The sequence below is a fragment of the Eptesicus fuscus genome, chromosome 8 (genome assembly GCF_027574615.1).
Source record: "Eptesicus fuscus isolate TK198812 chromosome 8, DD_ASM_mEF_20220401, whole genome shotgun sequence".
Classification (NCBI taxonomy): Eukaryota; Metazoa; Chordata; class Mammalia; order Chiroptera; family Vespertilionidae; genus Eptesicus; species Eptesicus fuscus.
Window position 1 is genome coordinate 32520490 of NC_072480.1, and position 23451 is coordinate 32543940.

Genomic DNA, 23451 nt, shown 5'->3' on the forward strand with positions numbered 1-23451 from the left:
TGCTGGGGCGGTGCAGAACACCTGTGTTGTCACCATGGCGATGACACAAGCATCCCGCCCCACCTCAGGCTGCTCAGGGCCTGCATATTCAAATTAACCCGCCATATTTGTTGGGTTAATTTGCATACCCACTCCTGATTGGCTGGTGGGTGTTGCAAAGGTATGGTCAATTTGCATCTTTCTCTTTTATTAGTGTAGAAGATGTTTGAATTGCAGTTCTTGATATCATGAAGAAACAGGGAGTTTGTATCCCTAACATGTAGATTATACTATTAATTATATATCCTCTTATTTAAAATATCAAACATTTAATAAAGTGGCAATTCCTTGATACAGTTATTAATTTAACTTATGCATTTGAAAAGTCTGATGATTTAATGCCATACTAGTTATTTTGGGTCAATTTGTTCAATAACTCATATAAAAAACTTGTTAAATAATAAACTTTGTCAAAGTGGGATATATGTGCTCAATAAGTTGTTTATATATCATTATTTTCCAGGTCTTTATTTGAAAACTATATAATATAATAATTCCTACAATTCTTTTAGTGAGATTTTGACACAAAGAGTTAATTTCACTCTCTCACTTAGAACTAGAGAAGGCTAGAGAAACAAAATATAGGTAAGTAACCTGGCAGCATTGAGCATTGCTTAGTGGTTTAGTGTTGACCTATGAACCAGGAGGTCACAGTTCAATTCCTAGTCAGGATTGTGGGCTTGATCTCCAATAAGGGTTGTTCATGAGGCAGCCAATCAATGATTCTCTCTCATCCTTGATGTTTCTATCTCTTTCCCTCTCCTTTCTTCTCTGAAATCAATAAAGATATATAATCAATAAAGATAAATAAATAAAAATATAGGTTAAGTAGTTAAAATAAAATTAATGTATAGCAATTTATAATATGACATAAAAGGATTAAAAGCATATGAGAGTATATATTAGCAGACAAACTGGCATTTTCAAAATACATTTTCTATTTTCAATGTGGTTAGCAAGTTGAGAAATAAACATAGTTTTTATGTATTAGTTTTTATGTGAAATGAAAGTAATTTATGACATCTAACCACCTAAGAGATTTTTTGAAAATATATCTTTTTATTGATTTCAGAGAGGAAGGAAGAGGGAGAGATAGAAACATCAATGATGAGAAAGAATCATTGATCAGCTGCCTCTTGCATGCCCTCTACTGGAGATGGAGCACACAACCCAGGTATGTGCCCTGAGTAGGAAATGAACCGTGACCTCCTGGTTCATAGGACAACGCTCAACCACTGAGCCATGCCGGCCAGGCCTATCTAAGAGTTTTTAACAGATGTTAAAAATTTTGTTCACTCGTGTACATTATTTTTTCTTAAAGAACAAGCTATACTCTCAGTTGTAGAATTGGAGAGCTGAAATAGCTTTGACTTCTACAACTCATGGAAATCTGGTGTGTAATTGGCTCAATGCAGAACAATTGCAGTCTGTATCATTAATGTTTTGAACATGTACACAAAGACAGGTAACTGTGCAGCACTGAGCAAAAAGATAACTAACTTCAAATGGCTGAGGTTTTCTCTTTGGTGTGATCATAATAGACTTTGTTTAAACCATTAAATGAGCAGTTAAAGCAGTCTCCAGAGAAAGAAGGTTAAATATTGGCACTTTGAACTAGGGAAGAGATTAAGGGAAGAAGGTAATGGAGAGAAAACCAGAGAAAAGCTTCACAGTGACTCTCCAGCTCAGAATGGATTCAAATCTATTTCCTTCTATCTCTAAAGGTTTCACATTTTATCCTTATGTAAAACTACATTTTTATTTCAGCTCCATTGATTATGTTCTGTTTCTTGCAGATGAATGATTCATTTAAGAAAATCTTTTCCCCAAAATATTAAATACATTAATATTCTCTCTATCTCCCTCCTCCTTCCCCCGCCCCCATTCTCAAATTACCAAAAGTCATCTAGATTGATTGAGCAGTACCAAAGTTTTACCTTGCCACATGGTTAAAAGTCATAGTTCCATATTTTTATTTGTATGTCACAATAAATAAAAATAGCTATGAACTGCAATATAGACTATTACTTTAACTTACACTTTTTAATTTACAGTTTTAATGTTAGAATTCATTTAGAATTTAGAGGTACAGATTTGAGAAGGACCACTTCAAAATGCATTTCTACTTCTATTTATTAGTAATTACTAGGATTTGAAAAATCATAATATTATAAAAATATAAAAATTATAAAAATATAAAATACAAATTAACACTTGTGGCTGATTTTATAATTTTTAATCTACTTGAAAATTTGAAAATGAAATAAGTAGAAAGAAATGCTTTTTTGCAAATGTGGATATTATGTCCATCAATGTATGCTTTGGACTTTTGATGGCTCCATTAATTATTGTATTATTTTCCATATGAACAACTGTAAACTTACTTTTGTCCCACCCTGTATATCCCACGAAGCAGTAATTCCACTGTTAGAGTCTTATAACTTATGAAACTTTTGCACTTCATTACCAATGGTTCCTCATAGGGATGCTAATGTTTTTACATTGGTAGAATAAAAAGTGTTCCAAGCACTGACTAGCTGTATACTTGGTAGTATATTTCCATATGAAATATCATAGAGCAGATAAAATACAGATTTAAAATGCATCTAAAAATAAAATATAGTGATAATAAAACAAAAGTTGCAGTGACTACACATTGTATGGTGACATTTTTACTAAATGAGCAGAATTATAAATACGCATAAACATAAATGTATTCATTCATATATGCATGTGTATAAATCTATGCATAGGCATATGTACCGAGCATTTTAGAAAACATAAATGCATGATTAAGCATTTTTTTAAATTCTAAAAAAATTATGTATACACATATATTCAGGCTACTGGTTAAAATAATATATGGTTAAGCATGAGTAAAACTAAATCCTTAATAAAATACACAGAAGAAAAAAAAGACTAGTTATCATTATAAAACTATCAGGAAAGTAAAAAAGTTTTTCCATGAAAAATAATAAGCAAAAGTTTATCAAATACATTATTACAAAATAATTGTTTTATAGCCATACCCTGCATTATTTATTCATTATATAGTTATTCTTTTTATGTAACATTTTCACAAATTATAATATAACATTTTAATAATATCCCATTTATTCTATTAATTTAACCTTTGCTATTGAGTAAGAGATAAATGAATATCTGATTTGAGAATGTTAATTTGTAACTTCATCTGAGAATCTTTTTACCTTTTTGCTGCACTTTTTCCACATTGTACAATTATGGGCACCCAATATAAATTAACTAATTATCAAAGTGTTCTCTTTGCAATTAACATAACAAAGCAAAAGTTTTTATCCTAAATATTTTGGATGGTACTTGGTTTAAATTTTTACAGTTTCCCAGATTTTACTATAAATGGGAAGGAGAACAAATAGTTTAAATTCACTTTTTACTATCAAATAAGGTAATTTTTCAAAGACTTAATTATAGGAAGAAGATAACATCAAAAGTGTAAATGTATAATTTTATGTAACATACAATGTATTCGGTCCTTGAAGAATGCTAGTTTGAACTGTGTGGGCCCACTTATACCATACTATATAGTGCCACACACTCTTTATTCCACCCAATAGATAAAGACTGAAGTCTAAATTCCAAATACCAGAGACTGAAATCTTCAGCATTGCCTAAGGGAACACCTGTATCTCTAAATTGTGTGTGTGTTATTTTGTATGGAGCGTTCTCTGTTCTAATTTGTTTCGGTTATTATATAATTTGTAAAACAGCTTACATTTGTATTTATTTTCTACTCCAAACCTCTAATTTATTAAAGAAAAATATATTAGGTGGTAATACTCAGAATAAATTTTAACACAACATAAATACTACACAAATATAATTTTAATAAGCATTGTAAACAAATAAAATATAATTTAATTTAAAAATTAAACTTTAACAAATGTTTAGGTAGCTCACAAGAAAGTAGGTAAAATAAAATAGGAACAAAAACTACAACAGAAAAACAAAAATAAAATGGCAAATTAAACCCTAGATATAATTATTTATTAATGTAAATCATTAAATGTAAATATTTAAATACACCAATTAAAAGACAGAAATCAGCAGAGTCCATTTAAACACATAACCAAACTAAATAAATTAACTTCAAATATAAGGACATAATCAGATTATAAGTAAAATAATGGAAATGGTATATCATGAAAATATTAATTTAAAAAAAGAATAGGTGGTGGTCCAAATTAAGTAGTATTCAGAGCAAATAAGATTGCCATAGGCATTAAGGATTATAATATTATTAGAGGCCCGGTGCACAAAATTCGTGCATGGGGGTGGGGTGTGTGTCCCTCAGTCCAGCCTGCACCATCTCCAATCTGGGACCCCTTGAGGGATGTCCGACTGCCCACCAGGATTGGGCCTAAATGGGCAGTCAGACATCCCTCTCACAATCCAGGACTGCTGGCTCCCAACAGCTCACCTGCCTGCCTGCCTGATTGCCCCTAACCTGCTTCTGCCTGCCAGACTGATCACCCCCTAACCACTCCCCTGCCAGCCTGATTGATGTCTAACTGCTCCACTGCCAGCCTGTTTGCCCCTAACTGTCCACCCCAGCAGGCCTGGTCGCCCCCATCTGCCCTCACCTGAAAGACTGATCACCCACAACTGCCCTCCCCTGCTGGCCACCTTGTGGCAGCCATCTTGTGTCCACATGGGGGCAGCCATCTTTGACCACATGGGGGTGGCCATCTTGTGTGTTGGAGTGATGGCTAATTTGCATATTACCTCTTTATTATATAGGATGATACAAAGAACAATCTTTCAATAAGGTATAGTTATCCTAAATGTGTATGCATCAAATGATAGACCTGCAAATATAGGAAACAATTTTATACTAGTTTTATACTATTTAACATAGAGAATTATGAAGTTTAAATATGATTAATGTTTAAATTCTGAATAATTGTACACTTATATAATTTTCCTGGTAGGGTCACTATGTGATGATATTGTTATTTAATCCTTGGTACTTGATGTTCTTAAGAATAATAAGAGCAAAACAACATTTTCTAGGATTAAGCTGTTACCTGATTTATAGTAGTTGCAAAATTCATGGACAGTTGGAAAGCTTTTCAGTAAAGGTAACAACTTCAGAAAATGATATAAAAGAAGTACTTTTAACAGCTGAAAGCATTGGCCACATGGAACAAAGAAATGAATAGTGAGGGTTCTGTGTGATGTTCATATTGAAGTTCTATTCTTTTGTGCCTCATCACAGATCAAATGTGATGAGGCACTTATTACTAAATAAAAGGATATGGGGCTTTCACTTTCACAAATCAAAGAATCCAATTGCTCTTCCTTTTATAAGTACTATGAGGGATTAAAGATTTAGATTTTTTTAAAAGCAACATCTTAACTTCTGCCACCAACTATGGATTGATTGCAGGATGTTAGTGCCCTACATAGAAAATACTTCTTCTAAAAGGCACCTGAAGTTGCCACATTATTGTCACATCCCATTTTGCCACCAAAGACTACAAGATGAAGTTCTTTTACATAATATCTGTAACAATTTCTTCTCTTAGGTTTAAATTTTCAAACCTTAAAGTAGATAATTTATATATGGTCCCTTTAATACACAATAAACATTACTAAATGTGAAATATATATGTAAAATATCAACATTTTTCTCGACCTCACCTTCACTGTCTTGCATCCTCTCTAACCACCCTGATGATCTTTGAACACACCAAATTTACTTGTATTTTAGGGATTTTGCACAGCTTTTTTCTCTTCACTTAAAATCATTCGTACCAAGATTGTCATGTGGCCAACACTCTCACTTACTTAAATATTTTTTCAATTATTTTTTAGGGCTCAAATAGCACTCTACCTCCAATACTCTATTTATAACTGCAATTTAATCCTGTGTCTAATATTCCTGAACTCTCTTTATATCTGTTCTTACAAAATAGTATCTTCAAATTATATTCAATTGATTATGTCCAGTTACTACTTATTACATATTTCCCACTACTGGAAGATAAATTCCATGAAGGCAGGCATGTTTGCTTTGTTCACACATAATAGTATAGGCTGAGTTCCTTCCATAGTTCCAGGCATACAGTGGGTACTCACAAAATATTGTTTGAATTAATGCTGCTATAAACAATAATACATTTATTTGTATGTACTATCAGAAAAGGTTTCATTTAGACTCCCACTTCTTATTTTGCATAACTTGCATCCATCATGTCATAATGTCTTGTTCTGTAAAATAATAATGTTTCATGCTTTCTTTTTCTTTTACCTGATTTAATTTTTGTTACTTGTTTTTCTACAAACTTTTCAAGGAAAAAAAAAAAGGAGTAACATAGCTTTCTAAAGTATAAATAATATTATATATGTTGAAGTCACCTACAATTTCTATTACAACTTCTCATGCTCTTAAAAATTATAGGGCTACATATTCTAAGATTGTGAGCTCATTTACAGATGTTAGGGTTGAGAAGTCTAAGGTACTTTACACACTTATATGTAATGCAAGTATTATTAATATATTATTATACTGCATAAGCATGTACATATATTGGTGATATTAACATATTTATTAAAGTATCTTCATAGGAAAACCATTTTATCTGTAGTATTATGCTGGGTATCTAGTTGAGAAGAAATCTGCAAGTATGCTTCCGTTCATAAACTCAATATAAGTGTATTGAGTACCTACAAAGTAGCAGACATTGGACTATTGTATAAGGATATAGAAGAATACAAGACAAGAAAGATTGGGTTCTGCATGAAACTTTTAATTGGAAGTATTAAAATAAAATTATTTACAAATGAATGGAAAGTTTATTACAATGAAATATAAAATAAAGCAGGAATAATCAATTGTTATATTTTTTCAAAGTAGAAATGGCTAACACTTCATTTACATGCACCTAAAGAAATACACTATTAATAAATGAATTTAATGTAAAATATTAAATGTATATGAACATTTTGTTACAGTAAAACAATATAATGTGTTTAGGTCTTTGCAGATATTCTAGTGCCTATTCACAAACTTAAACTTTTTTCTCTGAGACTTCAGTATTACGTTGCCTACTGTTCAATGCTTAAAAGCAGTTATTTCATATATTTTGTCCAGTTTATATTGGTTTACATATGGAAGGTTATTCCAGTACCAATTATTCCATCATAGTGAGAAGTGGACGTATAAAGCCGTGTAAAGTACATATCATTTCATAGGAAGCTCATCTGAGATAGGACAGATCCCCAGTAACAAAGACCATGTGACAAGTAGTTGAACTTGTACAGACAAGCAATGCTTAGTACTTACTTTAAATAGGATATTAATTTTAAGAATGAAAATATTAGAATGTTAAATATTATAATATTAAAATATAATATAAATTTTCATTTCCTGTATATTTCAGCATTTCTGAAGAGCAAAACTATAGTGATTTTTAAATGCCTAGAGAAGACTGTGTTGTCATAATACTATTTATTATAATATAGATGAGCTAACTTTAAACCCATCTCATCACACAACAGATCTTAAATCCCCTTGGGTTCCAAATTGGTAAAAGTGTTTCCTCTGTCTTGATTTATTCCTTGAATCTATATATTGCTATTTCTCTTTGAAGACTAATTAGAGAAGTAAGATCTACAAAGGCCCAGAGGTCAAATCAATGAAATAAGAACACTAATTTGTTTCACTGTGTCATATGGGTGAGTCATGATCAAGAGCAAGAAAATTATGGTTGAAACTGTTCCCAGTGACAGATTAACACCCAGAGGATTAGAACTTTAGATAAGACACTCTACAAAAGTAAGCAAATGATCTGGTCATTGAATAGTACATAGAAGGTTATAGGCTACAGGTATTGGCAAATGAATGGGTGAGCCCACTAGTTTCTGAGAAATCACAGATCAGACACTATCACATTGCCCAAATTCATAGTAGGCATGCAATATACTGTTGCTGATTATGAAATGAATGTCATTCCCCAGTCTAAAAAAACAAAAGGTCTAATGAGGGATATAAATCATAGTGTTAGAAAAGGCTTATATTTCCTTATAGTTCTTCCACTCAACAAATGTTCATGTAAAAAAGTATCACAGCAATTGGGAATCCCAAAAAATGTACATGCATACATTTGAATAATTATAAAGGCAGTGTTTATTTAAATACATTTCATTTTAATTTAACAGCTATTTGCTGTTCAAGTCTGTATACATTTTTGGGGGGAACACCTTGAATTTACAATCAATGAAAACTTGATCCTGTGACCTTCATAGCCCTTCTTAGTCACAATTTTCCTTTCAGATGATACGGCTGTGGGTTTTGTTGGTGCACAGAACTCCTCTTTAAATAGCTGTCAAACCTGGAAGTAAAGATCAGTGAATTCATGATCATGAACCTATTTCTGTTCATTTTTCATGTGAAGAATATTCCTTGCACTTATGCAAGTTTAAGTATAATCTGATGCTATTAGGCCACTAAGTTCTTGGGTATACTGATTTTGTGCAGGTAGTAAAAATATACAGATACCTAATACATACCTATTCCTTGAGAAAAACAAAACAAAACAAACATGGGTTCATTATCACCAAGCTGCTGTTGGTTTCCTCAAGGGGTGGTGCCATAGCCTGCTACTGTTTTCTGTTCGGTTAACGGTAGCTAGGCTAGCATTGGTAGCATAAGCCAATGCTGTTGGGCCCTGGCATTACCTTTATGGCTGCCAGTAGGGCCATGTCTTTCATGTGCCCGTTGTGGACAAAAGGGGCCACATGCTGACCTGACAAGCTCAGGGTAGGCCTCCATGGCAGTCTTGAAAACTCAGAAACCTAAAGTAACCACAAAGGATGGTCTGAAATTAAACTTTAATTAAAAGCAGTTATGGTGGTGTAAGAATAAACAAATCATCTTTTCTGTCAAAGAACAGTTTAGACAGCTGCCATTTTGGACTGTATAACTTGGCAGCCGCCATGTTGGCCACATGGCTTGCAGGTCCCCTGGGGGCTGCCATCTTGAAACAGCAAAGGCCAAACCCTCCCTTTGAATTAGCCAATTGCAAAAGACTGTGTGCCTGAGCTCTAATCAAGAGCAAGGGACAGGTCACATGCATCAGCGATTATAAAGCTGAGCAGACTACCTGCTCAGTGTGCACGTGCTTCCAGACCACGTGTGTGTACCCATCTATGTAGAAGTAAAGATATTTGCCTTGATGCCTGTCTCTGAAGTATGTTTTGTGTTCTACCAGAACCCCTGACTTGGGAGGCTCACCTTATTTCTTACAGTGGGTAGTTACATTCTAGGCTGGTATCTTCACTGACAAGGTAAACCCTTACCTTAACTGAGCCTAGCTGTCTTTTTGCATCTATAATAACATACCCTTGAAATGTTTGGGTAACTTGTAACTTCCCTTTTTCTGGACCCCTTGGGGCACAACCTAATGTGCTAGGGGCCAGGAAGATACCACAAATCCCTTCATTGTTATGTTAATTGTTCCTACACTCACCTAAATATGTGTCTATCATTTTACTTTTTATCCAATCCCAGGGGTTTCCCCATTTTGCTTTCTCCCACCTCTCTAGAAGCAAGGCCTTGAGAGATATTTGCACCCCCATGTTCATCGCAGGGTTATTAACTTTTGCTAAAATGTGAAAGCAATCCAAGTGTCCATTGATATGCATGGCCAACAGGTATATGAACAATGTTATTCCAAACCATAATGATATATTATCTCTATTATCTATTAGAATAACTGCTATCCAAACAACAAAGATAAGTGTTGATAAGTATGTGAAGAAATTGGAACCCTTGTATACTGTTAGTGAAAATATAAAATGGTGCAGTTACTATGGAAAACAGTATGCATTGGTTATAGAAAATTTAAAAATAGAATTCACATGACCAAATAATTTTATTTTGTGCTATATATCCAAGAGAATTGAAATCAGGATCTAGAAGAGATATGTGTATTCCCATGTTCATTGCACCATATTCCACAATAGCCAAGATATCATACAAACAGAAAGTAGAATGGTGGCTGGATGGTAAGAGGAAGTGTGGAGTTACTATTCAGCTGGTACAACATTTTATGTAATCAAGATGAATAAGGTCTAGAGATCTGTGTTCCACGTTGTGTGCATATACTTTATGGCACACTTCTAATTTGTTAAGAGCATAGATCCTATATTAAGTGTGCTTACCACAATTTAAAAAAGAAAAAAAGAACTTGGTTGTGTTCCAATAAAATTTTATTTATGGCTACTGAAATTTGAATATCATATAATTTCTACCTGCCAGAAAATATTATTTTTATGTTGCTTTATTTTAGCCACTTAAAACCATTCTTAAGGTGTGCAACATGTTGACTTGATATATTTATATATTGCAATATTATTATTATCTTAGTGTTAGCTAACACATCTAGCATATCACAGAATTATTATTATTATTTTTATTATTAATTATTATTATTACTAGAGGCCCAGTGCACGAAATTTGTGCATGGGGGCGGGGGGGGGGGGGCTCAGCCCAGCCTGCACCCTCTCCAATCTGGGACCCCTTTAGGGATGTCCGACTGCCCATTTAGGCCCGATCCAGGTAGGATTGGGCCTTATTGGGCAGTCGGACATCCCTCTCACAATCCAGGACTGCTAGCTCCCAACCGCTCGCCTGCCTCTGCCTGATTGCCCCTAACAGCTTCTGCCTGCCAGCCTGATCACCCCCTGACCACTCCACTGCCAGCCTGATTGACACCTAACTGCTCCCCAGCCGGCCCGATTGCCCCTAACTGCCTCTGCTGCTGGCCTGGTCAACCCTAACTGCTCTCCCATACAGGCCTGCCCCCCCCAACTGCCCTCCCCTGCAGGCCTTGTCACCCCTAACTGCCCTCCCCTGCAGGCTTGAGGGCCCCCCACAACTGTTCTCCCTCCTGGCCTCCTCTGCTGGCCCGGTCACCCCTAACTGCCCTCCCTGCTGGCCTGATTGCCCACAACTGCCCTCCCCTGCAGGCCTGGTCCCCCCACAACTGCCCTCCCCTGCTGGCCTGGTCCCCCCAACTGCCCTCCTCTGCAGACCTGGTTCCCCCCTAACTGCCCTGCCTGGTGGCCTGATCGCCCACAAGTTCCCTCCCCTGCAGGCCTGGTCCCCCCCCCCAACTGCTCTCCCCTGCAGGTCTGCCTCCCCCAACTGCCCTCCCCGCAGGCCTGGTGCCCCCCAACTGCCCACAATTGCCCTCCCCTGCCAGCCATCTTGTGGTGAACATCTTGTGTCCACATGGGGGTAGCCATCTTTGACCACATGGAGGCGGCCATCTTGTGTCTTGGAGTAATGGTCAATTTGCATATTACTCTTTTATTAGATAGGATTATTTTGGTGATGAGGACATTTAAGATCCACCCTACTGATACACTAAATGACAAGCTCAGATTCTCCTTGCAGGTTCTTGTCCTACGAAGTTTGAAGAATAATATTTGCGGACTAAAAGATTTTAAGCAAAACTGTGGAAGTTTTTTGAAAACATATACAAACTCCCCCTGGGAAGGGATCCCCAAATGGGAAAAACCTGCTCTCTCTCTAAAATGGGAAAAACTTAGTCCCTCAAGTCTTTTTGTCTACAGGTTTATAAATACTAGCAACTCGTCTGTTCATCCCACTTTCTAATTAGACACTTCCCTATTTTATGTCTGCCATGTTTTCCTAATTGGCCACTCTCCCCTTTTTCCCTGTATGGTATCAGTTTCAAAGCTCACCCGGTGCTTTACACCCCTCCCTCCCTCCCCCCCCCCCGCTTCTTCTTCCCCTTATCTTGTAACATTCTTGAAAACAATCTGGCGGCTTGTGGCTGTCCCTGCCCTTCAGGTATGCATTCCTCCCCCTTCCCTAAAATCCCTCTCCTGTCTCTAAAATCCTTTCACTATTAACTTTGAAATTTATAATATATTATTATTTACTATAATCACTATGCTGTGCATTTCATACCCAGAACTATTGAATCTATTAGTTGCAAGTTTACATGCTTTTATTAATAGCACATATATAATTTCTCTTTGTGAAAAATATTGGCAATTGTGATAAAGTGAAATAATATTCTTTTTTATGTTAACTTAATTGAAAAAGAATGGTATTTATCTCTCAATATTATATATATATTGAGTGGCCTGATTATTATGATCTCTGAATGCATAATAATCTGGCCACTCAGTGTGTTTGTATCTCAAATGGGTACCAAAAGTATTCTAGACTTTTGCTGGAGATCAACCACCTATTTGCCCTGAGCTTTCTATCAGCCAGTTCAAAGGGGAAAACTGATCAGGTGCACGATTTATAGTATCTTTGATATCAAATAAATGAGGTATTCAAGAGAAGTACACTGAGTGGCCAGATTATTATGCATTCAGAGATCATAATAATCTGGCCACTCAGTATATATGTTTGTTCACATGGATGTATTCCTACATACATATAGACACTTTGTGACCATAGTTTTCAATAATGATAAAGAGACAACACTTTTAACTGAAATGGAGAATATTTTTTCTATATGCATTTGATTTGCAAATCTCTTATTTTATCATCCAAATAATCATTTTTTCTATGTGAATAGCCATATATCCAAATAAGCACAAAATTAGTCTTTTGCTTGCCCTGGATTTATATCTTTAAAATGTGTGTATGTGCTATTGTCCTGTAATATCAATTCATGTAATGAGATGATAGTTACTCTTTAAAGGAAAAATAGACTGAAATATGTAATGACATTGTTACTACTTCTTCCATAAATTTCTGCTAGACCAATTCAGTGAATATTTTGAATATGTTGTGTACCCTATATGTACATGTATATTTGTGAGACTGTTTTAGCTCAGTAAACCAATATTTTCTTCTTTTAAGAACTGTTGAATATAGCTGCTAAAATAACTTAATATTTTAATTTATTACTAAATTAATACTAGTTATAAGATTGGAGCTCCTAACATTATATCATAGTATTCTATTCAAAAGGGGGATATAGATAAAAATGAATTTTTATTTTTTATATAAGACTCTCCTTTTTTCCCCATGTGTTTTTATCTTGAATAAAATCTTTTGCAGCATTTCTTAGGACTCATTCAACTTGGTCACAAATACCGTGCCATTTGTGACTAAAATATATCAAAAGATAATGGGCTAATGAGTTGAGACTAGTAATGTTTCTCATTTTGAAGAAAAGGTTAACATGTTATTTAAAATATTGGGTTGAAAATGAAGGGAATAGAGTAAAATTGAAAGTCATTTTATAGTTAATAAATTATGAATCCAGAGACAATCATTCTTCTCACCTACATGAGCCCAAAGACTTTAATCTTGGTGGCAGGTAAATATAAATAGTTAATTAGACATTTAAAACTTTTAGACATATTTCTATTTAGTATCACAATTTGTAAGTATAAAGGATTTTGATATAATTTTATTTCCAAGTGGCAACATATTGAATTGTAAACTACAGAGTCTTCCAACTTAAACATTACTGAAAATTAGAGGATAAAGCATGGATCTAATTCTTTAACATAATATTATATAATTCATGAGTAAAGCTTAACATTGGTTTTTAGAGGCAGGCAATTGTTAATTAAAATATTATTTTGAAAAATAATATTTCTTCCAAGGCAGATATCAGGAATTAAGTTTAGTTAAAGCCATTTTCCAAAGAGTTGTTGGCATTTCTTTACAATACCACCTAATAAAAGAGTAATATGCAAATTGACCCTAACTCCACCACACTCACAAGCCACGCCCACCAGCCAATCAGGAGCAAATATGCAAATAAACCCAACCAAGATGGCTACAGCCACAGAGAGCAGGAGGGAGGCTTAGGTTTCCCCGGCAACAGAGGAAGCTAAGCTTTCTGCCTGCCCTTACTGGCCTAAGCCTCCACTCAAAGCTACAAAGTTTCAATTATAGAAGGTAAACAAATCCAAACAGAAATGGGAGCAGCTATGGAGCTGGAAAGACCAGGAGGCAAGGGTTGCCCCCAGCAATGGAGGAAGCAAAGCTTCTGCAGCCCTGGCTGGCCTAGGCCTCCACTGCAAGCTACAAAGTTTCAATTGTAGAAGATACATAAATCCCAGATACCAGGGCCTCTGCTTGGATCACCAGGGGGTGTGGCCAGCCTGCAAACCACCACAGGCCCTTCACCCAGGCCGCCCCACACCCAAGGGAACCCCCACCCTGATCCGGGACACTCTTCAGGGCAAACCAGCTGGCCACCACCCATGCACCAGGCCTCTATCCTATCTAATAAAAGAGTAATATACAGATTGATCATCACTCCAACACACAATATGGCCGCCCCCCTGTGGTCAAAGATCCTGCCCCCATGTGGACACAAGATGGCCACCACAAGATGGCCAGCAGGGGAAGGCAGTTGGGAGGGACCAGGCCTGCAAGGGAAGGCAGTTGAGAGAGACCAGGCCTGCAAGGGAAGGCAGTTGGAGGTGATCAACCTTGCAGGGGAGGGGAGGTAGGGGTGACCAGGCCGGCAGAGGAGGAAAGTTGGGGGCAAACAGGCTGGCAGGGGAGCAGTTAGGCATCAATCAGGCTGGCAGGGGAGTGGTTAGGGGGTGATCAGGCTGGCTGGCAGAAGCGGTTAGGGGCAATCAGGAAGGCAGGCAGGTGGGCAGTTGGGAGCCAGCAGTGCTGGATTGTGAGAGGGATGTCCGACTGCCCGTTGATCGGGCCTAAACGGGCAGTCGGACATTCCTCGAGGGTTCCCAGATTAGACAGGGTGCAGGCTGGGCTGAGGGACACCCCCCTCTGTGCATGAATTTCATGTACTGGGCCTCTAGTATTGTATATTTTGATAAAGACATTGAAGAAAGAGACTAAGATAGAGAAATTATAGTACTTTAACAAAGTCACAAACTATATCACAGGTAGAGCTGATATAAAAATCTAGGCATGATCCATTCATTTTTAGTTTTGTATTAGAATCTTTTTTTCACCAGTATAATAAAACTTTTTGGTTTTGCTATTAATTGGAAAGGAAAATAGCCAAATAATATAAGAATATCTATTGTTTTATCTTTTCAATTACCATTTCCTCCCTAACATTTGTTGAAAATCTTCAAATAATGCTTGGAGTTTTATTTATTTTTATTTATTTATTTATTTATTTATTTATTTATTTATTTATTTATTTTTTAATATATTTTATTGATTTTTCACAGAGAGTAAGGGAGAAGGATAGAGAGCCAGAAACAATGATGAGAGAGAGACATCGACCAGCTGCCTCCTGCACACCCCCCACCGGGGGATGTGCCCGCAACCAATGTACATGCCCCTGACCAGAATCGAACCTGGGACCCTCCAGTCCACAGATCGATACTCCATCCACTGAGCCAAACCGGTCTCGGCAATGCTTAGAGTTTTAAAACACTACATTCATCTCACTGGCATAGCTCAGTGGTTGAGCATTGACCTACGAACCAGGAAGTCATGGTTCAAGTCCAGGTTAGGGCACATGTCCAGGTTGCAGGCTCAATCCACAATAGGGGGTGTGCAGGAGGCAACCAATCAATGATTCTCATCATGGATGTGTCTATCTCTCTCTCTTTCTCTCTGAAAGCAATAAAAATATATTTAAAAAAATAAAACACTAATTTATATTAGAAATGTAGATTCATGGACCCCACCTTGACCTATACAGAACCTGAATATCTAGAGGTTAGTTGGGAAATTATTTTAGCTGGTTCTCCCTGAGATTCTTAGGCATAGTAAAGTCTATGAGAACCACCATATGAAAGTATACATTTTGTATTGTATCCACATGTTTTTAAGCTAATTTCTTGATGTTTTAATGAAAATTTACAAGAATTTTCATGGATGTTATAACTACCATAACCTTAATATTGGGTGAAAGTCATTATCATGAGATGGTTCAATATTGTATATTATTTCTATTGTAGGTTAGAGAATAGAAGATATGGGAATTTCAATAAATTCAGTTAATTTGAGAACAGCTAGAGATGCAATTATTTTCATATATCATTAAACATAATTTATGTGATTATTATACAAATGGCTGTGCATATATAATAATATAAAATATATGTACTATCTTATCTAATAAAGAGGGAATATCCTAATTGACCCTCATGCTGTCGCAAAGATGGCAGCACCCATAGCCAATAAGGAGGGAATATGCTAATTGGCTGCTCCACCCTCAAAGATGGTGGTGCCCATAGCCACAAGATGGTGGTGCCCAGTCCCCTCAGCCCCCCTGGGGCTGCAGGCGTGCGGCAAGGCTGGACCTACCCTGCGTGCCTGCCTCCGGAGTCCCCCAGTCTCCTCAGCACCCCAGTCACCCAGTGCTGGCCCGCGATGCAGGCAAGCTTTAAGTGGAGGCTGCCCAGCCACCCAGGACTGCCCAAGGCTCGGGTAACCAGGGCCGGCCAAGGCTTGTGCTGCTGGCAGTGGCAGCAGCAGAGGTGTGATGGGGTGTCACCTTCCCCTGATTGCTGGGTTGCCTCCCACCCCTGAGGGCTCCCAGACTGTGAGAGGGGGCAGGCCAGGCTGACGGACCCCCCTCCAGTGCATGAATTTTCATACACCAGGCCTCTAGTATATATAATACTTAAGTATAGAAGAGTAATGTTTTTGACTTATGTAAACTTCATTTCTGCACCTTCTTGCAATTTGAGACCCTTTGAGGGATGTCAGAGAGTCAGTTTCAGTCCAAACCCCGCAGGCCAGGCTGAGGGGCCCCACCAGTGCACAAATCCGTGCACTTGTCCTCTAGTATGCATATAAGATGTTGGTTTATCTCTTCCCGCCCTTTCCCCTCCGCCATTCCCTCTGAGATTCATCAGTCTGTTTTATGTTTCCATGCCTGTGGTTTCTGCTCCTGCATTGAGCATCTGCCTCCGAGTTGGCTGGTTGCTTAGGCTTATATATATATAGATTGAATTCATATACAATTTGTTCATTCATCAGTTGATGAATATTTGGATTCTTTCAAATACATGGCCATGTGAATTAAACTGTCACAAATATTGATGTGTAGAGATCTTATTGTGAACATATGTGTGTTTCTCTTGGACATACATCTAAGAGTAGTATTGCTGGATCATATAATAAACTAGTTTCTATCAAGCAACCTTAACATATATTAAACTTTAAGAAATTATCAAATTATTTTCTAAAGTGGATTATTCACTTTGCATTCTCACCCACAATATATGAGCATTCCCTTTGCAAACTATTTTTGGCATCCTTTTTATTGTAAGGTTTGATTTTGTTTCTGTTTATCTTTGGTTTTGCTTTTTATTTTCCCTATTCTATTAGCTATGTAATAGTCTAATAAGCTATATAATTTGCATTTCCCAAATGACCAATAATATTGAGCATCTTTTCATGTGTTTAGTTGCTATTGCTATTTATTCAAAATTTTAAGCCATTTAAAATTTTGTTATACATTTTTTCTCATTTAAAAAATTCTTTATTTTTTTCTCCTTAGCTTCATGTGTGCTTTCTTTATATATTATAAGCATATGTCCTTTCTGAGAATACAGTTTTGAATTTTTCTCCAGTCTGTTGTCTGTTTAATCATTTTCTTAATAAGGTATTTGAAGAACAAAAGTTTTTGTTATTCATGAAGTCTAAGTTATTATTTTATTTTACAGTTTATATATTTTGTCCTACCTACAAAATCTTTAACCCAGCCCAAAGATTTTATCATATTTTTTTAAATCTTATTTTTTCAGATGTTAAATTTAGATCTATAGGGATTAAAGTGGGGGTTGATTTTTATCTTTTTCTCAGGCTTATCCAGGTGACCCAGTGTAAATTTTTTTAAGTTTGCTCTAAGCTATATATTTTGTTTTATTGATCTATTAGTTTATCCATATACCAATTTCACATTGTCTTTATTGGATTGGTTTTCAAACTTGCTAAGCTTACTTATTGTTAGTGGCTCTTTGTGTATTTTTTATAATTTTCTAGACTCGTTATGATGTTTAACTATAGACAGTTATATATGTATAGCCATGTAAACTGAAATATTCATAGGTTTTAGGCATTAAGATTTAGACCATTTGGGGTCTGCTGTTTTCTACCATAACCTTTCAACAGGAAAGCAAGAATAATTAAAATATGTGGTTATCCTATATAATAAAAGGGTAATATGCAAATAGACTAAATGGCAGAACAACAGAACCACCAATCAAACTGTAATATGCTAATGATATGTTAAGGCTGCTAAACCGCTATGACATGCACTGACCACCAGAGTGCAGACAGTAAACTGGTCAACCAGTTGCTATGACGTGCACTGACCACCAGGGGCAGATGCTCCAAGCAGTAGGTTAGCTTGCTCCTGGGGTCCAGCCAATCGGGACTGAGCGAGATGGGCTGGACACGCCCTAGAGCCCTCCCACGGTACCTCCCCAGACCAATCGTGCACTGTTGGGGTCCCTCAACCTGGCATGCATACTCTTGCAATCCGGGACCCCTCGGAGGATCTTGGAGAGCTGGTTTCAGCCCGATCCCACAGGCCACTCCCCTTGGAAGGGCACCAGATGCAGGGCTCATGGCTGGTGAGCACTGCTGTGGTAGCACGAGCCTCTCCTGATCAGGACTGACTGGGCACAAGCCCACAGCAGGCACAGTGGGGCCGGGATGAGCAGGTAGGAGCTGCAGGCTGTGTTGGACTGTGGGTTTCGGCCGATCCCTGCAGGCCACCCAGAGGGACCCCACCCATGCACGAATTCGTGTACCAGGCCTCTAGTCATGGACATAATATAAAAGAGCTAACTGAAAGCTAAAAGCAGCAAGATAAGAGCACTAAAAGAATATTATAAATTGAAGAGAAATAGAGAATTTGAATCTCTGGAGGAACATAAAACACATAAGGGAAATACTTTTCACTCAAGGTATTATGATAGACTGAAAACAGTTCAAATTATATTACAGTATATCCTTTGAATATTTATAAATATTTAATGTTTATAACTATATTCATGTAATTACCTTTTCATGATGGTTTAGGAGTAACTATTACTATAAGAACAGAGATGACCCAATAGATTTATTTCAGATTACCCTCTTTTTATTAATTTCAAAATTATCACATTTATTCAATTACATTTTCCTTTATAACATTCTTATATTTGCATGCTATTGGCATTCTGACTCTCATTTGATAACTTCTTTCTCTCTTCCTTTTCAGATTTCATAAAAGCAGAAAAAAAGAAATGTGCTTTCTAAACTGCTATTTGTATATTCAGGCAGAAGAAATGACATTCAAATTATATGCTCAAAACTGACTTTCCCCAAATTACAGCACTTAAATAAATCACTTACTTTCTTCAGGTTTCTGCTATTACGTTTTTTAACATGGAAGTACCGGTAAGTTATTATTGAATCAATGAAGTTATAGCAAGAACCACAGAACACACTCAAATTTGGTAATTCAAAAGAGTTTAATTCTTTGAATAGTTGTCAAGTTGTCAGTAGAGTAGATGGATACCCAAAGTATCCCATGACAAGTAATAAAGGGGGGTGAGGAAATAGAGAATTCTTATTCTTACAGTTAGGCCTAAAGAGACTAGATGACACAGCAATTTGGAAACTAAGAGATCTTGGGTGGAGATGACTAGAGGACTACCTGATAGAAATCAGGAATATGCCATTGAGTCCATAGTCACAGTAGATGGAGACCCAGACAGATATGCAGCCCCACTTCACTCCTCACCTCTCTGACTGCCTGCAGATGCTTGCTAACTTCAACGCTTCATAGGATGTGATCTGGGCAATTTACTTAACCTCTTTGAGGCCTTAGTTCTTCTTTATTAAAAAAATATATTTTATTGATTTTTTACAGAGAGGAAGGGAGAGGGATAGAGAGTTAGAAACATCGATGAGAGAGAAACATCGATTCAGCTGCCTCCTGCACACTTCCTACTGGGGATGTGCCCACAATCAAGGTACATGCCCTTGACCGGAATTGAACCTGGGAACCTTCAGTCTGCAGGCCAACACTCTATCCACTGAGCCAAACCGATTAGGGAAAGGCCTTAGTTCTTTATCAGTTTATTGTGAGTTAGATTTAAATATCTGCAAATCATTAACACTACGTTTGGCCTTTAATAAGTATTGATCACAGTTTTCATTAGTGTTATGATCACATGCTTGCTGGTTATGTGGAATTAATTCAGAAGAAAAGTAAAATTGGCGTGGTAGGGCAAAGATTTAAAAAGAAGTGCTAAATATTTATAAATACATTAGTTTGTTCAGCATTGAGGAGTTAACACATGTTGGAGACTTTCCTAGACATTGCACATGGTCTGTGGCAGTGGGTGCACCTTAAATTAAAGTTCCAGATGGTGTACGGCAGAATCAAATTTTGAACAAAGGCAGTTAAACTGGAATGTAAAAGAATCAATTTCCTATTTTTCTAAGAGAGCTGCAGAAGAAGCTTATATGATGAATATAATGGGAAAGGAGTGGCTTGGAAAAATCAGTTAGCAAAATATACGACAATCAAGTCACATTCCTCTCTAACAAGAGGGCAAATCATTGGCTATCCCCAATCTGAGAGCCAACATCTGAAAGAAAGCACAGAAAAAAATTAATCAAAGCGATAGTGTCATATATTTTTGAAGTGTAGTTTTTCCTTGTGAATTTTTAAAGCTGTTCTATCGCCTTGAGATTTTCACACAAAATGAATTCTTATGAAAAGTAAGATATAATCCTTGGTTTCTTTTGTGAGTAGGAATGATGGGGAAGATACAGTTATATTGATATTGCATTGTTTTACAAATCTCTCATTTGAACATTTTACACATTTATGTAATATAGGATTTATAAAAGAGATATCTACACTAATGAAAGAAAAAGATGCTAATTGACCTTACCTCTGCTATGTCCACAGCCAATCAGGAGTGATATGCAAATAAAACCAACAAATATGGTGGGTAAATTTGCATATGCAGGCTGGGGCGGGCAGCACCTGATGCCCCCCGTGGAGTCCAGGAAGTGATTGGGACCAGGCAGGCATGGTGGGCAGCACCTGACCCCGCGGGGCCCAGGCGGTGATTGGGGGCCCGGGCAGGCAACATTGACAGTGCCTGATGTCGCCTCCAGGGTCCAGGTGGCGATCGGGACAGGGCAGGTGGCACCGGAAGCACCTGATGTCGCCCGTGGGGTCCAGGCGGCAATTGGGGACCTGGGTAGGCGGGGGTGGCCAAGGTCTCTGGGATCACTGTCTGCCCCTGGGCAGCCTGAGGACACCAGTGGAGCAGGCCCGGGTTGAACATTTTAATGAAAATGCGATGCCTGTGCCCCGCCCCACTGCACCCCATCCCTGGCGAGGAGAGGGCAGTGGGCAGTTAGGAGGCACCGGGGCTTGGAAGGGGCTGGGAGCAACCTGCAGGCATGCTACCAGGAAGAGGTGCTGAACCATGGAGGATGCAGAGGGCTGGCTGATGGAGGTGTGCAAAGGTGCAGATGAGGTGGCTCTCGCTGGAGCTGAGCTGGAAAAGTGCATCAACAGCCTGATGGACTAAATCACCTTTCTGAAGAAGGTGCTCGAAGAGGAGATTGCCGAGCTGCAGGAGCAGAACCAGTATGCTCAGATCTCCATGGAGATGGACGTGTTCTCCAAGTCTGACCTCTCCACTACACTCAAGGACATTTGTGCCCAGTAGGAGAAGCTGGCTGCCAAGAACATGCAGAATGCCAAAGAATGGTACAAGAGCTGCTTCACTGTGCTGACCGAGAGCACTGCCAAGAACACCTGCACGATGTGCACTGCCAAGGACGAGGTGTCTGAGAGCCGCCGCCTGCTCAAGGCCAAGACCCTGGAGATGGAAGCAAGCCGGGGCATGAATGAAGCACTGGGAAAGCAACTGCAAGAGCTGGAGGATAAGCAGAACTCTGACGTTAATGCTATGCAGGACACAATCAACAAATTAGAAAATGAGTTGAGAACTACAAAGAGTGAAATGGCAAAATATTTAAAAGAATACCAGGACCTCCTCAATGTGAAGATGGCTTTGGACATTGACATTGCAGCTTAAAGGAAACTCTTGGAAGGTGAGGAGACCTGGCTCAGTTTCGCCAGCATGGAAAGCATAGCCAGCAGCTACTACCAGAGTTCCCAGGTCTTTGGTCGATCTGCCTAAGGTGGTTTACAAACTAGCTCCTACTTGATGTCCGCTCGCTCCTTCCCTTCTTAATACACCAGCCACATCCAGGAAGAGCAGATTGAGGTGGAGGAGATCATTGAGGCTGCAAAAGCCGAGGAAGCTAAGGATAAACCCCCTTCTGAAGGAGAAGCTGAAGAGGAGGAAAAGGAGAAGGAAGAGGCTGAGGAAGAGGAAGAAGGTGCCAAGGAAGAATTTGAGGACACAAAGGAGGAAGAAGGAGGTGAAGGTGAAGGAGAAGATGCCCAAGAAACTGAGGACGAGAGAAAGATGAAGATGCTGGGGAGGAGCAAGCAACCAAAAGGAAAGATTGAGCCCCCCTTTCCTTAATTATTTCAGGAATAATCCTCCCGAAACCAGGTCATCCCCATCACCAACCAAGCAGCTGAGTTCCCAATACTATATGAATTAAGAAGTCAATATATGTAACATTCTGAGGTGACTCAGGTTGGACATTAAATGTTGTGCTATGACTTTTCTCCTTATGCAAAGTATCTGTTTGCTTGCAGAGTGGCTTCCTGGCTTGCTCCCAGCCTGTGCATGGTCCACGCTTATGAGTTCAGGATCTATGACAATGTGAATAATTCAGATGTTTACAATAAAAACACATGAATACACGAATTCACTAATGTTAATGTTAAATTTCATGGAAAAAATACTCCTTTGAATCTTTGGTGGTTAGAAATTAAAGACCTCAAATCATGTGCAATAAACAGTAAATAAAATTACACTGAATGACAAAAAAAAAAAAATACATTAGGGGCCAGGAAACGTTCAAAGAACTGGGGAACCATACCGAAATCAGGAAGGGAAGTCACAAGGTGTATATTATTGCTACGAATACAGTATTTCCTACTAATTACAACATATACAATGTAATGTATTAGATGCCTTCCTATCGCATGAAGTATGTATTCTCATAGAGTAATACTGGTATATATGTTATAGTTATGGCAGTATGTCATATCCTATCTATATTAATAAAAGGGTAATATGCTAATTAAACCATGAGACCTTCCGTACGTCCTTCCGTACAAAGCCATGGTGGCGGGGCCGAGGCAGAGGCGGTTAGGGGTGATCAGGCCAAAAGGGGGTGGGCAGTTGGGGGTGATCAGGCTGGCGGGGGGGTGCAGTGGGAGGCAAGCAGGCCAGTAGGCAGAGTGGTTAGGGGAGATCAAGCAGGCAGGCAGGTGAACGGTTAGGAGCCAGCAGTCCTAGATTGCGAAG

The 23451-nt window shown here is 38.0% G+C and overlaps 1 pseudogene; it reads left to right on the top strand.

Annotated features, from left to right (window-relative positions):
* The first annotated feature begins 21449 nt into the window (after positions 1–21449).
* Positions 21450–22538, top strand: LOC103289693 (neurofilament light polypeptide-like; annotated as a pseudogene).
* The last annotated feature ends 913 nt before the right edge of the window (positions 22539–23451 follow it).